The 16,061-nt window shown below is 45.9% G+C and overlaps 1 pseudogene; it reads left to right on the top strand.

Annotated features, from left to right (window-relative positions):
• Positions 1–13,172: 13,172 nt before the first annotated feature.
• Positions 13,173–13,326, top strand: LOC136309654 (U1 spliceosomal RNA; annotated as a pseudogene).
• The last annotated feature ends 2,735 nt before the right edge of the window (positions 13,327–16,061 follow it).

Below are 16,061 nucleotides of genomic sequence, written 5' to 3'. Positions count from 1 at the left end.
CCGCGTACAGCCAAGGCTCCACCAGAGCAAAGCCACCCCCGGCACTAAGGATGGCCCCATGGCCTCCACCCCAGTCGCTAGAATGGCTCCAGTTGTAACAGAGCAACACCCCAGATGGGCAGAGCATTCCCCCCTGGTAGGCATGCCAGGTGGATCCCAGTCAGGCGCATGCAGGAGTCTTTCTGACTGCCTCCCCATCTCCATCCTCAGAAAAATACAAAAAATAAATAAATAAAAGAAAAAATACTACAAAATAAAGGGGGGGGCATTCCCTTGTGCTAAAGCTCCAGGGAGCATGGAGTGAGCTTGAGTATGTCCTATGAAACATGGAGCTCTATGTTGACATATAAGTCTTTGAAGAAGGAGGAACTGCTGAAATAGTTTATCAGCATTTGTCCCTAAGACAGCAGTCTTTATAGTGGGAGCACCATACGTAAATAGTTGCTGTCTGTCTATAGATTAAGGGGGGGAATATGGCAAATGCTGAAAAGCCAGGACTTTTTGTTTTTTACATCAAGGAAGTCGAAGGCAGAAGGAAGCTAACCGTGAGGAGGACACAGCTGACGGAGCCCGGTTCCGTCTCTGCAGCTGTTTCTGTGCGCAACACCTGGGAGCTGAACCGTGACAGCTCATGCCGCCACAACAATGAGTTAGAAATGCTGACACAAAGGAAAACACTGCACACGAGCCAAAGGAATATGGCTCGAATTTAAATATCCACAGAGCATCCTGGGTCCTTGCTTGTCATTAACACGGGCCTGTGTCCACCGCGCGCACGGCGTCTGCCAGGCCCCGTCTGCATCCCCATCCCGCCGCGGCGTTGCAGGAAAGTGCCAAGAGCTGAAAGGAGGTCTTCCCTTGACTCTGGCGAAAATTTCATCTCCAAACTCCAGAGGAGAAAGCCGTGCTGCCGTTCATCTGAGCTCTTTGATGACAGGCAGAGGGCATGGAGCGTGCAGAGCTGTGGCCCGCCCGCCATTTCTCAGGATAGTCCGGGCAACGCTATGCTGCCAGACAATGCTTTTCTCTTCTTTACTCTCCTTGTGTCTCTCCAGTGGGTGACTTAAAAGAACATCTTCTCCACATTCTGCCTGTCCGGTGTGGGAGAATCAGCAGGCTTGACTGTAGTACTCCGAATAAACTGCTTTGGCGAGGAAGCTGGATGGCGGGCATTTGGGGGTCAACTGTACCTCCAGCCTGTTTCACTGCATGTCTCCAACCCTGGACTGAGTTGGATTCCCACGTTCACTTCAGATTCAGGCAGCTCTTTGAAATTTAATAACAGATGCACTGGAGAAGGATGGTAGCCATAGCGGCACACTCCCCGTCAAACTGAGCATTCAAAGTGTACATTTCCCAACCCTGAACTCTTCGGTCCAAGGTCCTCAAGAGCAGGCTTCCGGATCAGATGGGGGCACCGGCATTCCTGTCTGTGATGATCTTCCAGGGCCATGGAGGCCCTTCTAGTTCTTAGAACCACCTCACATCTAGCTGACTCTCCTGGAGCAGGGAGGGGGAGGAGCTCGTGACAACAAGAAATAAGGGGTCCCAAAGGAGGGCCACTCAGGATCCAAGAGCACGTTCCAGAGTGCTAGTGTCAGATCTCCATGGAAGCCACGCCTCCTTTATCTTGGTTTCCCAGGCCATGCTGCTGAACCCTTTGCAGCTCATTGGATTCACATTTCACATGCAAAACTTTCGTATGTATGGTCATCATGCTTATTATTTTAGAACACTTGTTTCTATTTCAAACATAGACTCCCTTTCACCCTTAGGAGATCAGAAGTCTATGTGGGTTGTTTTTGGTTGTGTTTGTGTGTTTGTTGGGGAGGAGGAGGCAAGTTAGTATTTAACACACCTAGGTAGTTAATGCAGGAAACCCATATGAGCTATGTCCACATGCTGTCTTCCTGGTGGGTAGACTTTCTTTAACCGAAGGTCCCTAACAGCCCCAGTTGTTCTCATAGTGATATAAAAAAAATAGTGTGTTTGTTGTAGATATTGCCCCTGAACAGTTTTCTCTCACACTATTTCTCACGCTGTTCACCCTGAGCAGGTGCCTGTTCAGGGGCAATATCTACAACAAAGGGGGGTGGTAGTGTGGACACAGACTATTGATCGTATGCATTTAGCTTTAGTATTTTATCTCAGAGGAGTTCAGGTAAGGGGTGGAATATGGCATATGTCAGAGAACCCAGACTGGTGGAAACCTAACAATTATGTATATATTTAAAACCTACATAAGAGGTGCCATCTATCTGTGTTTCTGTCAGTGCAGAGTAAAGAAATACATATTCCCAAGCGAAAGGGGCAGGAGAACATTTCCCTCATCACCACACTGTGTTGCGAAGGAGCATGCGGACAGACTGCGTCCCTTACGTGAGATTAGGTCTCATGATCAGAGCCAGAACCAAATTTACACACAGTCGTCCCTCGCCATATCGGGGTTCTCTTCTCGCGTCTCACTGTCTCTCGGATTTTTACATTGTATATATCTCATTTTGTATCGCAGATTTATCACTATTTCTCAGGATTTTGCAGTATATAGGTCTTTTTACATATTTGTTATTTTAATTTTTTTTTGTTAAAATGAGCAAAATAAGTGTGGGAACAGTTAATAACAGCATGGGAAAGGTTTATAAGAGTGTGAGGAGAGTTTATAAAGCCTTAAAAATTTTTAAGTAATAAAGTAAATACAAGGTCACTACTTTGTGGATTTTTGCCTATTGTGGGGGATTCTGGAACATAACTCCCACGATAGACAAGGGTCTACTCTATTTAACCTCAGTCCAAAATGGCCTTTCTGCTACCATTTATCCAAATTCCTGATATCCTAAATCACGAAGCTGAGACTATCAACAACCCTGCTTAAGAAATGTCAAAAAACTCCTAGAATTCTCCAAAAATGAGCTCAATAGCCAACCCTGGCTTTTCCTTTTCATTTCAGTGGACAGGCATGTAGCTTCCAGCCTCTGTTCCCACTTCCATTGTTCTGTGTCCTCCAGCCAAACGAGGTGACCTGGTGTCCCCTGAACATACCTGAGGCCTTCCTACCTCAGTGCCTTGCATGTCCTCTAGTTATGACTTCCCACACAAGATACCTCCTTTCTCCTGCCCAAGCTGGGGTCTTTGCATATCTTCATTATTTTACCCATCCTTCTAGATCCATGTCAAGGGCCATTCATCCCTGAAGAAATGTTTCATTCTTTTAAAGCCTCAGATAACTTGAGTGTGCCTTCTAGAACCTTCTGCTGTCTTTGTTCTTCACTGTACCTTTTCTTCAACAGTGTCTTCCCCTAACTGCTAGATTATATATTCCTTAAGGAACAGAAAAGTGGATTCATCATCAGGGTCCTCTCTAGATCCTGTATCTCAGTTTCTTGTTCTTGGTAGCTGCTAATATATATTTATTAATGAAAATAAATATGTGGGAACAGATGTGGTGAGGTCCTGTGAACAGGGTCATGTGTGGAGGGGATGGCCACACAGTGCTATGAAAAGAAGCATCTCCCAGGTCTCCACTGGCAGGTAGCCCTGGCATTGTCTGCACACGACATTGTCCCTTGCCTGGACTGTGGCCTCCTTGAGCAACGGCAGTGGGACCTTCCGTCTGTGCACCCCCAGAGCCTTGTCCCAGATGTGCTGCATGGAAAGTATTCAAATGTTTGTTCTTTCAAGTGGCCACTCAGTGACATTTCTACCTGGGAAAATCCCTCCAAGTCTCTCAGCAACCATTTCTGTCTGGGAAGATGAGGGTCTTTGATTCTGTGACTTCTTTTAAAATAGTTTTCATGCTGCTGATTTCTTTTTTTCCCTGACGTATGCACGTAACCACTAGGTGTTTCTCCAATTACCACGCGGTCCACTGTTACCATTAGGAGGGACTGATTTGTTGTTTTGTGTTATCTTTTTAATAAAACCCTCAGGAGGAGCAAGTTTAAACAGGATTGTATTATCCGTGTCTGAGGAAATAGAACAGTCACCAGGCAGAGGAACCCTGAAGGTGTCCACAAATCAGACATTCTGGGAGCAAGTTCTCTTCACACCCTCAGGACTGGTCTTCCCTGACAAACAGCATTCGGATGGGTGAACCAAGAAAAAGACGAGCACACCAGACCCAACTTAGTGATATGAAGCTCGACAATGAGTTCCCTCTCCAATTAGCCACCATCATGCACCCCTGAGATAAAAGCCGTGGTTCTCGGGAGAGGTGTCTTGAACCTGTCAGGCTCAGTATCCTTCCTGGGATGCTGATTAGGGGGGGAAAGGCAATTGTCCAGGTGCAGGCTTCTGTGCCCTGCTTAAAAAATATATTAAAAAGGCAAATCACTAAGCAAAGGCTGCAACTGTAGCTTAATCACTGGTTTTCTACAGTAAATGACAAGCCAAAGTCCCTGATTGGCAGCCACGGTGGCCCACTCACTAGACTTGGCACTTGCTCAAAGCTGGGTTTTTTCTTTTTCCTTATTTTTTGTTTCAGTCTGACCATCAAGGGAACCTGGAAGATCTGCCGTCTGGACTTGCAAAGTTTGGACAGCCTTTCTCATGACATTTCTGCCTCGTGCACTTTGCTACAAAATTCAGTAATGCAAAGCTCTCCGGGTCACTCAGAATGAAGTCGTGGGCTCTCAGTGGTGTACAGGGAAATGTTTGTCTGTGTTGAAGAATCCCCAGAGCGGAAAAGGAGAGGGTGTAGGAGGCTGAGACAACTGATTTGAACTCTCTGAAGTGCCGGGAGGCAGGGCGGCATCCTGCCCGGAACAGCTGGAGAAGCTCAGCCATCCACTCCGTTCCCACACGAGGGCTCGTGGTGAGGCTCTCTCCCCCACCCCAGCCCTGCCGAACTTAGTGCAAGGCCGCTGACACCTGAAGTTCACTTTCCGCTCTGACAAAATGGCAGGGAAGGATACAAAATTAAAGAAATAGAAATATTCTGTCTCTCCGGAAGTCTGTTGAACCTCCATCAATGCTAAGCAAAAAGGAACATTTTTCACTGACATTTATCTTCACCATGTTTATGGGACCAACATGTTAGACATTATGTAATGTAAAATACTGTTGTGGGCATATAATATTTCTTTATGGACCTCTAGTAAGATTTTTTTTTAATTAGCATTTTATGAAAAAAAAATACTCAACACTTTTAGGTTAATATACAATATAATGGTGTGTCACTATAAATTGGAGTGGAGCTGTGATTGCAGATTCCCTTGTAATAGCTTTAAATGGTTGAGAAACTTAACATCCTCTCTCTAAAACAAAAACAAAAACTTCCTCCAGACATTCGTGCCTGTACTGACGATACTCGTGTCCCCATAACTCTAACTCCAGACCCCTGTGCCCGCGGCTCTCTCCCCTCAATGTCTGCTTTGTTGGGCCAATCCTCAAATGCTCTATCTGCTTATTTTTTTTATTGCATTTAAGGGCTCCAGTATTCTTTTTTTATTTATCTAAAAAAAAAATTGAACTCAACCTACCTACCTGTCCTTACCTCTATTGAGGTCGCGATATCAACACCAACCCACCTCTTACAGAGCGAGATTGGAGCTGGTGGCCACCGCCGCGCTAGTCTGCCCTCCCCTCCTCCACTCTCCACCTCCAACCAGCCCCCAGGGACAACAGGGGTGCCTGACCATGAACTACGACGAGTTGAGTGGTCAGCAAGGTCTTAAGACTTCACCCTCCGTGACTCAGCACTGGTTTGTCCTGGTGTCTACATGCAATACCTGGACCATCCTTGCCTGATCCTGAAATCCGGGCCCTCATCTGTGGCCAGATTGGGTTCCTGGCCATACTGTTCCTTGACCCTGAAGATTGAGAATCATTGGTTAACATGCACAGTCTCTCCCCAGGAACTCAAAATCAAGGTGTTGTCTCAAAAATCAAAACATCATCTCAAAACCCAGAAGGATGTCCTCACATCCCAAATATGATGACTAGGGGCTGTGATACCATCTGACAACCTCCGCCCTGAGGCCGGACGACTGCTGGGTAGTGACTATGCCCCAGCAGGCGCTTGCTCCCCCATGTGCCCTCTCCCTCTCGTCCACCTGCCAGGACGCTCCTCTCCAAGCCGGGTGTTTCTCTGGTCCTCAGGAACCTCTCACTTCCGTTTCCTCCAGGGTCTCCCTGCTTACCGCGGCTCCCCAGAGAACAGGCTTTTTACGAGGTAACGCATCTCAGGGATGGGCTCAAATGATGAAATCCCCCTTCTCAAAGAAGTCTCACTTTTCCTCATCAGAGGTTGAAAATGAGTCACCCAAGCAGAGTCAGAGGAGAAGTCGCTTCTGCAGAAGGCACACATTTCAGAGAGAGTCTGAGGTCTGCAGTGGAGCTGCCTGGGTGTGTGACCAGGAGGCTGGAGCCAGAGTCCTCGCTTTGCAACTCAGTCTGCCTTTCGTAAAAGCCTCCGGCTCCATAGTGCTGGATCTTCCCCTGTCCCTTCATTCTCTGTCCATCTCCCCAGCCCTGTCCCTGTGTGAGCCGCCCATGACCCACAGCCCGAGCATGCTCCTTGTCCTCCACACGCATGCTCCTTAGGTGCCGTCCTTTGCTTGACGGCCACAAGACCCTTCCGGTCACTTGGGCTACACGCATAGTCATCTAGGTTCCTCTCTCTTGCTGGTCAACCACACTGAACCAGGTCGTACTGCTTCCCCTTCCTCAGCTCGGCCGCTCTGACCCCTCCGTCCCCGTCCTTTCATCCTGACCCGAGCTTAGGCGATGCTGATGTATAAAGTATAGTGTCACAGTAACCCTCAGGCAGCCCCTGCTTCTTTTTCCTCACCTGACTCTAGGTTCTCTTGCACATTTCCTTGTACACCCATCCATCTCACAGATGACACGTGAAATGAAGTATCTCTATAAGACAAGGCACCTGTTAGGAGGTCTTAAGGGTCCCTCTCCCCCAAATGTGTCCTCAATCTGACACTCTAGCCCTGCTCTTTCACAAGTATATTGTCATGGGTTTTATAAGACTTTTTCTCAAACACAATTTCCTCTGCTAAGTGCATCAGCCCTGTGAGTCGAGCTGGCATCCGAGACCTCGGTCTACTAGTCCCTTTGGACGATAAGGCAGCTGGTGTGCACACACTGTGTGCCCGCCCGAGAGTTTGCCAAATGTATTTCAGGTCCCACCAAGCACCGAGGGGAGACACAAACCTACATCCCTCCTCCGATTGTTCCTCTACCTCCCCGTGCTCTGGCCTCGCAAATGCCAATTCTGAAAATGCCTTGCTCTGTCCCTGGACAGGACAAACTCCGCCCTGCCCTCGGTTCCCAGAGAATCAAGGCTACACACATCTGTTCTGACGTGTACCACATGGAAAAGTGCTTATTTATGTTCACGTTAGTCAACAGTGGGGTTCTCGCAGGCAGGAACCGTGCTTCTATTTTTGCTTGGTGTCTTGTCATTTAGCCATGCCTGGCACACAGGGACAGGAAGTGCCATGTCATGAATAATTTCATCTGTTATTAAGTGGCTCAAGACAGGCTCTGGCTCCACGAACGACGGCGTGCCTGTGCACTCACAGAAGTCACAGAGATGGCGGCGGTGGCGGAGGAGACTATTGGCCTCCCCAAGACATGGGCCCATGTGAACCTACTAAAACTGGGAAAAAGAGTCACTTTGGATAATCAGGTGGCTGTTCTCGCTGTACAATAAAACGTTAGGTTGTGTGTGGCTGACCTAAATTCTTGTAGTGGGTTATGGGGCACATGGCCTGCGGTCAGGTCGAGCTTTGAAAGAACACCGTACTCTGTGCAGATGCCTTTGTTAAGAATTTAGCTCTCACAGAGCATGAGCTCTTGAAATATTTAACAGAAGTTAAACTCATATGCTTACCAAACCTCTGGATGGGCCTCTAAAATGATTAATCTTGAACATGTTAATATTTTACAAGTGCTAAGTCACATCTTGGATATGTGTGCTGGTGGAAGATGTTTTTAAAGTGAAAATTATAATAAGGAATCTGAAGTTTTTCATTTTTACTGTGGTTTAATATGTTCAAGCTCCTAAATTTTGAGATGACAAACAAGTGCAATGCAAACAAGTAAAAGATTATGTGATAAACTGTGTAGTTTATAACCATCAACGGCAAGATAAATTAGAAAATAGAACTGTGGTCAAGCATTTGCTAATGCCAAGCCTTTGAAGTTTAGTGGATCCAGCATACTACTGGATGGATTATAATTGATTGAAATAGTGGTTAGTCTTGGCTGGATAGTTTGGCTTGTTAGAACCTTATCTTGAAGCTCAACAGTTGCTGGTTCAATTCTTGGTCAGGGAACATACAAGACAGCTCAGTGTTTCTTTCTCTCTTTCTCTCTCTTCTTTCCTTCCTCTCTCACTGAAATCAATAAATAAAAATTTAAAAAGTTAAAAAAAAAAGAAATGATAGTTATTTTCAGTTATTGCCAAGCATTAATTGTTGAAAAAGCACCCTGGCCAGTTGGCTCAGTTGTAGAGCGTCGGCCCAGGATGCATGTGGATGTCCCAGGTTTGATTCTCAGTCAGGGCACACAGGAGAAGCACCCATCTGCTTCTCCACCCCTTCCCCTCTCACTTCTCTCTCTCTCTTCCCCTCTTGCAGCCATGGCTTATTTGAAACAAGTTGGCCCTGGGCACTGATGATGGCTCTATGGCAGGGGTCCCCAAATTTTTTACACAGGGGGCCAGTTCACTGTCCCTCAGATCATTGGAGGGCCGGACTATAAAAAAAACTATGAACAAATCCCTATGCACGCTGCACATATCTTATTTTAAAGTAAAAAAACAAAACTGGGACAAATACAATATTTAAAATAAAGAACAAGTAAATTTAAATCAACAAACTGACCAGTATTTCAATGGGAACTATGGGCCTGCTTTTGGCTAATAAGATGGTCAATGTCCGGTTCCATATTTGTCACTGCTAGCCATAACAAGTGATATGACGCGCTTCAGGAGCCGTGACGCGTGCGTCCCGCGTCACTGGAAGTAGTACTGTACGTGAGCGATGCCGCCACATACGGGACTCCAGGAGCACAGGATGCGGATGACCACTAATGAAAGAGGTGCCCCTTCCAGAAGTGCGGGGGGGGGGCGGATAAATGGCCTCAGGGGGCCGCATGCGGCCCGCAGGCCATAGTTTGGGGACCCCTGCTCTATGGCCTCCACCTCAGGCACTAGGAAGAGTTCAGTTGCTGAGCAACAGAGCAACACCCTATATTGGCGGAGCATCACCCTCCAGTGGGCTTGCCAGTAGATCCAGGTCAGGGCACATGCAGGAGTCTGTCTCTCCTCATCTCACTGAATTAAAGAAAAAGTGTTGGAAAAACCTCAGGAAGTAAAAATAATCTCATAGATTTTTATGAAGGCTGAACATCATGGCGTTAGTTCTGAATAATCTTAACTTCAGTGCCATCTTCCTTGTCCATGTGTAATTCACTCATTGCATTAGAACCAAGTGTCAGCAGGGCCCAGGCCACAGGTTCAAGCCCATGTGCCATCTCAATGGGCTGCAGAGCCTGAAATGCTTTTGATTCTTAGCTGTCGGCTTTCCCACTTTGAAGGCCAGAGGCTCACACATAATGTATGTCCTCAGTCTCAATAAAGAATTACTCTAGAAAAAAACTGCCCCATTTAAAAAAAAAATGACACACAAGACAAGTGGTCGCCTTTTTGGATGTCTAGCTGTCTACTGCCGCCGGTCACACACCCCCAGCCTCACCTCAGTAGGTCACCGGCGCCAATGCCTGGTATGTTATTTTTCAGTTTTACTTTGTATTTTTTCTCTTCTTATATTTCAGATTATTAGGAATTATTGCTTATTTTGAATTGTTAAACAACTGGAGATATTTCTAGACTATATGGGGTTCAATAGACTAACTCAATTTGGCAAGAAGACAAACTAGAGGCCCAAGTAGGATATTTGCAATTGATGCGACATTTCTCCTGTTCCCTCTACAAACTTCCTATCACGTCTTACGCTGTCTGTTAGCTCGGTCTCTGTTCTAAAATTAGCTGGCCTTGACCACACTGTATTAAATTCTTTTTTTTTTTTTTTTTTTTTTTTTTTTTTTTTCCCTCTGCTTGTCACTCAAGTCCTTCGGTGTCTTTAACCGAAATGCTCTACCGAGGACCGGCTCTAACCCAGAAAACCAAACCAGGCCTACAAATAGAAGTCAGCAGATGTGGTTTTCCACCAGAGCTCATAGTCCAATGGAGGAAACAGAAACAAATAATAAAGAAACGAAAACCCAAAGCACAATGAGGAAAGTTCCCACAGTTCTTGGCAGTGCAGTGAGTATACCAAGGGGAGGCGGGTGACCTCAGAAGGGGCTTTAACTTCTCGTGTCTGAGGACCAAGAACATGGCAGCTACCACGGAGAATATCATTTTCCATAAAACCCTTCCTTCCGTGTGTTGCTTGAAAAAACGTTGTTGAGGCACTGGCATTATTGCCTCAACTGACAACCATTCTAATGGTTGGTCATGGGAGACATTGACGTTTCAGTGCCAGGTAGATTTTTATAACAAACAATGGTACTTGATGTAATAGACTTCAAATTATTCCTAATTGTCCTTTGGTGTGAATTATTTATGAATTTTTACACAACTGTAACTCTTAGAATAAACCACTGTTACCAGTCCATCCCTAAGCAGAAAAAATATATATCAGACATCTTTTCATATGATGTACTTACAAAAGATAGATTTATTTCCACATAATATTTTACATCTAGAGATTATAATGTTTTATTTGCTCATAGGTTTAATGATGGTCTCTATGTCAATGGTGTTTATTTATTACTGTGCTTATGTAGCCTCAAAACCTTTGAAAATCACCAGGTAGAAATTGATTAGTGGACAAGATAGATGTTTCTATTATTTTTTGTAAATTTTATGTAAATTAAAAATAACTATTAAATGCCTATAACAATACTGGAAAAACAGAGCAGGGGAGGATGAGAGGAACTAAGATTTGTTTAGCATCAATCACGTGCAGTCTTTATATGAATTATTATGTTTAATCACCATAAGAACTCAATAAAATAGATCACCATCCATTGGATTATCATTCATTGAATTTTATTACCGGCATTATATATTTTTTTTAAATGAGATTCATCTTCCCAAGATCTGCACACATAAGGTTGGGCCTACATCTACATCCACAGAGGGCCAGTATGCACCAACCCAGCAGCCAACCTAAACTTGGCTTTACCCACAAGGCAGATCACATGGCTTGTGCTAAACCTTTGTTTCCCCTGTGTGAGGGTGTATGCTACCACCCCTGCCTCTGGTTCAGCTCACAAAGTCATAAACCATGCTGACTGCATTTGGGAACCTTGTGCTAGTCTCGACCCCTGCATTCCTAAGGGGGCACTGTAGTGAGCCAAATACAAAGGTGCTATGGCAAAAAAAAAGACTTTGCCTATTTGTCTGTGTAATCGGGTTGTGTTCTTTGGAATTGAGAGACTATCCTAGATTATCTGGTGGGCCCACTCCAGAAAGATAGTAGAAAGAAGTCAGAGAAACCACATGTATAAAATAGTTTTGTGCCACCATTGCTGTCTCTGAGAAAGAGGGGACCAGAGAGAGTCCCCTAGGAGCTAAGGGTGTCCTCCAGATGACAGCAGCAAGGGAACGGGGACCCGAGTCCTAAAATCAAAAGGAAAGGTATTATACGAATAGTACAGATGAGTGTGGGGGCTGACTTCTCCCAGAGGCTCCTGGTAACAGCCTGGTGGTCAGCAGATGCCTTGATTCCAACCAGCGAAATCAGGTAGCATGAGGGGCCAACCCAGACTCCTAACGCAAAACCATCAGGTCATAAATTCACACATTTTAAGCCACTAAATGTGTGGTAATTTGTTACAGCAGCCAAGGAGCTTACACAGGCCCCTACCACCCACCGGGTGAGTAGCCCCACCCTGCTTTGCCTGCTGAATGCTCTTTCTCTTCCCTTTCCTGACATTCATCCATTTCTTTAACACAGAGCTGCAGTTGTCATGGCTCGGACATTATCCACGTTAGTCACAAAAGCCAACTCACAAGAGGCCAACGAGCCTCCTCCCCCACTTTGAATGAATCATTTTATCACAAAATACTGCTCTTGAGCCAAACTCAACACACCTGGTTCGAAAGACTCTATGAAATTAATTTATGAACTGGCATTTCCCATAGACTCCGTTATAATCAATAATAATAAACCAAAGCCAGTCATTTCTTTTTCAATAGTAATTTATTCCTTACTATAAAAATAGCAAGTTCTTATTTACAATGTGCCTGGCGTATCACAAGCACTCCATGAAATTTAATAAGCGGTAGTCACAGGGGTTGTAACCGTGGCGTGATTGGCACTTCATGGTCCCCCTCTGCAAGACTCTGCCACTTCCCGGGCAGGCACAGCGGTGACCACGGACCAGGCAGTCTCAGTCTATGCACCACGCACGTCTGATTTTAGTAAATATTTTCCCCTTTTTTTCTTTCGCTCCAATGAACTGTTGAAAAATATGATTTTACAACAGCCTCTATAATAGTTCTGTAATAGTTTCTGTAATAGTTCTGTATTGCTATCTAACAAATCATTACGAACTTAACCGCTTAAACAGCACACATGAATTTTCGTGGTTTTTCTGGGTTGGGAGTCTCAGCACAGATGAGCAGGTGTCTCTACTGCTGCGTATTACCAGGATGTGGTCCGGAGGTGGACTGGGGCTGAGTTCTCATCAGTGGCTTGACTGGGTTCTCATCAGTGCAAAGCTCCAATTAACGCTGGGTTGGGACTGAGGTCCCTTTTTCCCACTGGCTACACACTATTGGAAGCTGCTAGAAGCTCCTGCCGCAGGAACTGCCCAAAGACCCTTGCAGAATATGGACACTCGTTCCCTCCTGTGATTAACTCAAAGTAACGTGAAAGGGGCTTTCATTACCTCTGCCAAATCCCTTCAGGTCCTCATGAGACTGAAATTCCACCATCTTCACAAGCCACATCCACAGTCAAGGCGGGGTGATTGTGCACACTTGGGGTGGGGGTGGGGTCAGCTAAGGCTACCTGAGAATTTGTCTACCACACCTACCTTAACCCATAGCTGGAGAGAATTTCTAGAAACACATGTTTCCTGAGTCAGAATAACCCCTATGCCATCTGATGGGCAAGGCTTTAAAAAGAAGAAACTCTAGTATTGCACTCACCGGGCAGGGGAGATACCGTGGTCACGAAAGTGGCTCTCCCTGGGTCAGTGGACGCTGCTTTCCCAAGGTGCCGCCCTGTGATTCCCCAAATGGGGACACTCAACTGTATAATTTGTGGTGGGGGGGCTGTGTTTGGTTCTCCCCTATTTAAAAAAAAAAGGGAGAGAGAGAGAGAGAGAAAGAGAGAGAGAAATTCCAGTATCAGCTGACCAGTATACTGGCCACAGCTCAGTAGTGTTAACTCCCTTCCAAGAGCCCTCATCCATAAAAAGGGGGAAAGAGAGGGTTCTAAGGGTGGGGGAGGAGTATATTTGAGGCCTCGTGGTCTCTTATAGTGGCTATGGGCTTGGGCTCTGGACTCAGGCGTATTACTTTCAAATGCGGCTCTTACTACTGACCGTGATGTCTTCTCAGCCATGTGTTTTAACTTCTCTAATAATGAAATTTAAAAAAAGAAGAAGAAGAAGAAGCCTAACCAGGTGGTGGCACAGTGGATAGAGCATTGGACTGGGACGTGGAGGACCCAGGTTTGAGACCCCAAGGTCACCAGCTTGAGCTCAGGTTCATCTGGTTTAAGCAAAGCTCACCAGCTTGAGCCCAAGGTCGCTGGCTTGAGCCCAAGGTTGCTGGCTTGAGCAAGGGGTCACTTGCTCTTCTGTAGCCCCTCTCATATGGTCAAGGCACATATGAGCAATCAATGAACTATTAAGGTGCCACAGAATAATTGATGCTTTCCATCTCTCTCCATTCCTGTTTGTCCCTATCTGTCCCTCTCTCTGTCTCTGTCACAAAAAAAACAACAACAAAAAATCCAAAAAAAAACATTTACTGAGCATTTTTCAAGTTACATGAACCAAACCCAGCTCTTCATGTAAATCACTGAAGTCGTTAGTTAGAACAGTTCTATGTGGTAAGCATTCCACCTTCACGCAGACACGGAGGCTTACAGAGATTCGTGGAGCTCGAGAGAACACAGTCAACAGTGAACGCAGAGTATGAACCCTGCCTTCTCCCTTTACCACCGCTGGCCGTGGTCTCTATCAGCCTCCTGCGCAAACCTCGCACAGTAAGAGCTCCCACTTCCCGCGGTCATGGTCAAGGCTGGCTGAGGTAACGTGTGGCGATCACCCAACAGAGTGCCGCACACTGGCTTGTAGGGCAGGGTCAGCAAAGTTTTCTGTAGAAGCCAGAGAGCAAACATTTTAGGTTTTGCAGGTCATACAGTTTTGTGCCATGACTGCTCAGCTTTGGTGTGGAAGTAACCATAGGCAACCAGTCAACAGGTGGGTGAGACCTGCCGCAGTGGAACCGTTATTTACTAAAGCCAGGAGAAGGCAGTTTCTGTCCTCCGCCCAGAGTTTGCCAACCCCAGCTCTCGGACAACAAATAAAAATGCAGTGGCTCAATGCAAGGTCATCTTTTTTTTTCTGGAATAGCATGGTTTGCAAAATCATGCTGTCATAATTTCTGAAGTATGCCTCTTCACATAGAATTTTATTGAGTAAAATTTTTAGTAGGCCCTGGCCGGTTGGCTCAGCGGTAGAATGTCAGCCTGGCGTGCGGGGACCCGGGTTCGATTCCCGGCCAGGGCACATAGGAGAAGCGCCCATTTGCTTCTCCACACCCCCCCCCTTTCTCTCTGTCTCTCTCTTCCCCTCCCACAGCCAAGGCTCCATTGGAGCAAAGATGGCCCAGATGCTGGGGATGGTTCCTTGGCCTCTGCCTCAGGCGCTAGAGTGGCTCTGGTCATGGCAGAGTGACGCCCCGGAGGGGCAGAGCATCGCCCCCTGGTGGGCAGAGCGTCACCCCTGATGGGCGTGCTGGGTGGATCTCGGTCGGGCGCATGTGGGAGTCTGTCTGACTGTCTCTCCCTGTTTCCAGCTTCAGAAAAAAAAATTAGTAGACAGTTATTCTAGTTTTTATTTTTACTGTGGGAAAGATATAATTTCTGTCACAATGCTCTGAAAATAATTTTCTCATTAAATGTTTTATCATTTTCTTCAACCACAGAAACCTTATTTGCCTCTGCTCTCTGAGCGTGGGACTGGTGGGTCCCTTGTCTGTGGCCTGAGCGTGGGACTGGTGGGTCCCTTGTCTGTGGCCTGCCTTACTGACTTCAGTCTTGGTCATGTCTTCTCTACTCTCCTGAAAGAAGAGTTAAGTTTCCCATTTTGGTTTCCACGTCCATTCCCTGTTTTCTAACTCCTGCCCCTTCTCCTCCCATCTCCCCTACAGTCCCTGGTAATTCAGTGTTTTATCAAAGATCCAAGGACAGAGAGTCACATGACAATCTGAACAGAGACAGTGTAATATAAAGCCTATTAAACATAATAGGAGTTTAGAATGAAGATGGGCTGCTAGCTCATCAGGGGTAAAGAGAACTCTAAAGAATGTAGGAATGGAACATACATGATTTCATAGTTAACAGTCCATTTTAATGGACTTTACTTTTTAGCGCAGTTTAAGGTTCACAGAAAAGTTGACCAGAGAGAGCAGTGTTCCCCATTGTCTCCCTTCCCCCAGGACACAAGGCTACCACCCACCCACTATCCACTTTTGACTAAGAGTGGCACATTTGTTACAAACAATGAGCCTACACTGATTCATCGTTACCACTCAAAGTTTATAGTTCACTTTAGGGTTCACTCTTGCATGTTGTATGTTCTATGGCCTTGGACAAATGCATAATGGCATGTATCTACAAATATAACATCAGATAGGCCAACGGTTTTCAACCTTTTTACAATGGGGACCTGTAAAAATGGGAGAATTATTTCCAAGACCACAAAGGCAGAAATCACCCTGAACGTAAGCAAATTCAACTAAGATCATTGGGTCTATAATCCTCAGCCAGCATCAGAGTGGTTCACTCTTTTGTGGA

Source organism: Saccopteryx bilineata, chromosome 6 (assembly GCF_036850765.1).
Source record: "Saccopteryx bilineata isolate mSacBil1 chromosome 6, mSacBil1_pri_phased_curated, whole genome shotgun sequence".
Lineage (NCBI taxonomy): Eukaryota > Metazoa > Chordata > Mammalia > Chiroptera > Emballonuridae > Saccopteryx > Saccopteryx bilineata.
Note: the sequence above shows the minus strand (reverse complement) of the source record. Positions and strands in the feature narration are given on the sequence as shown.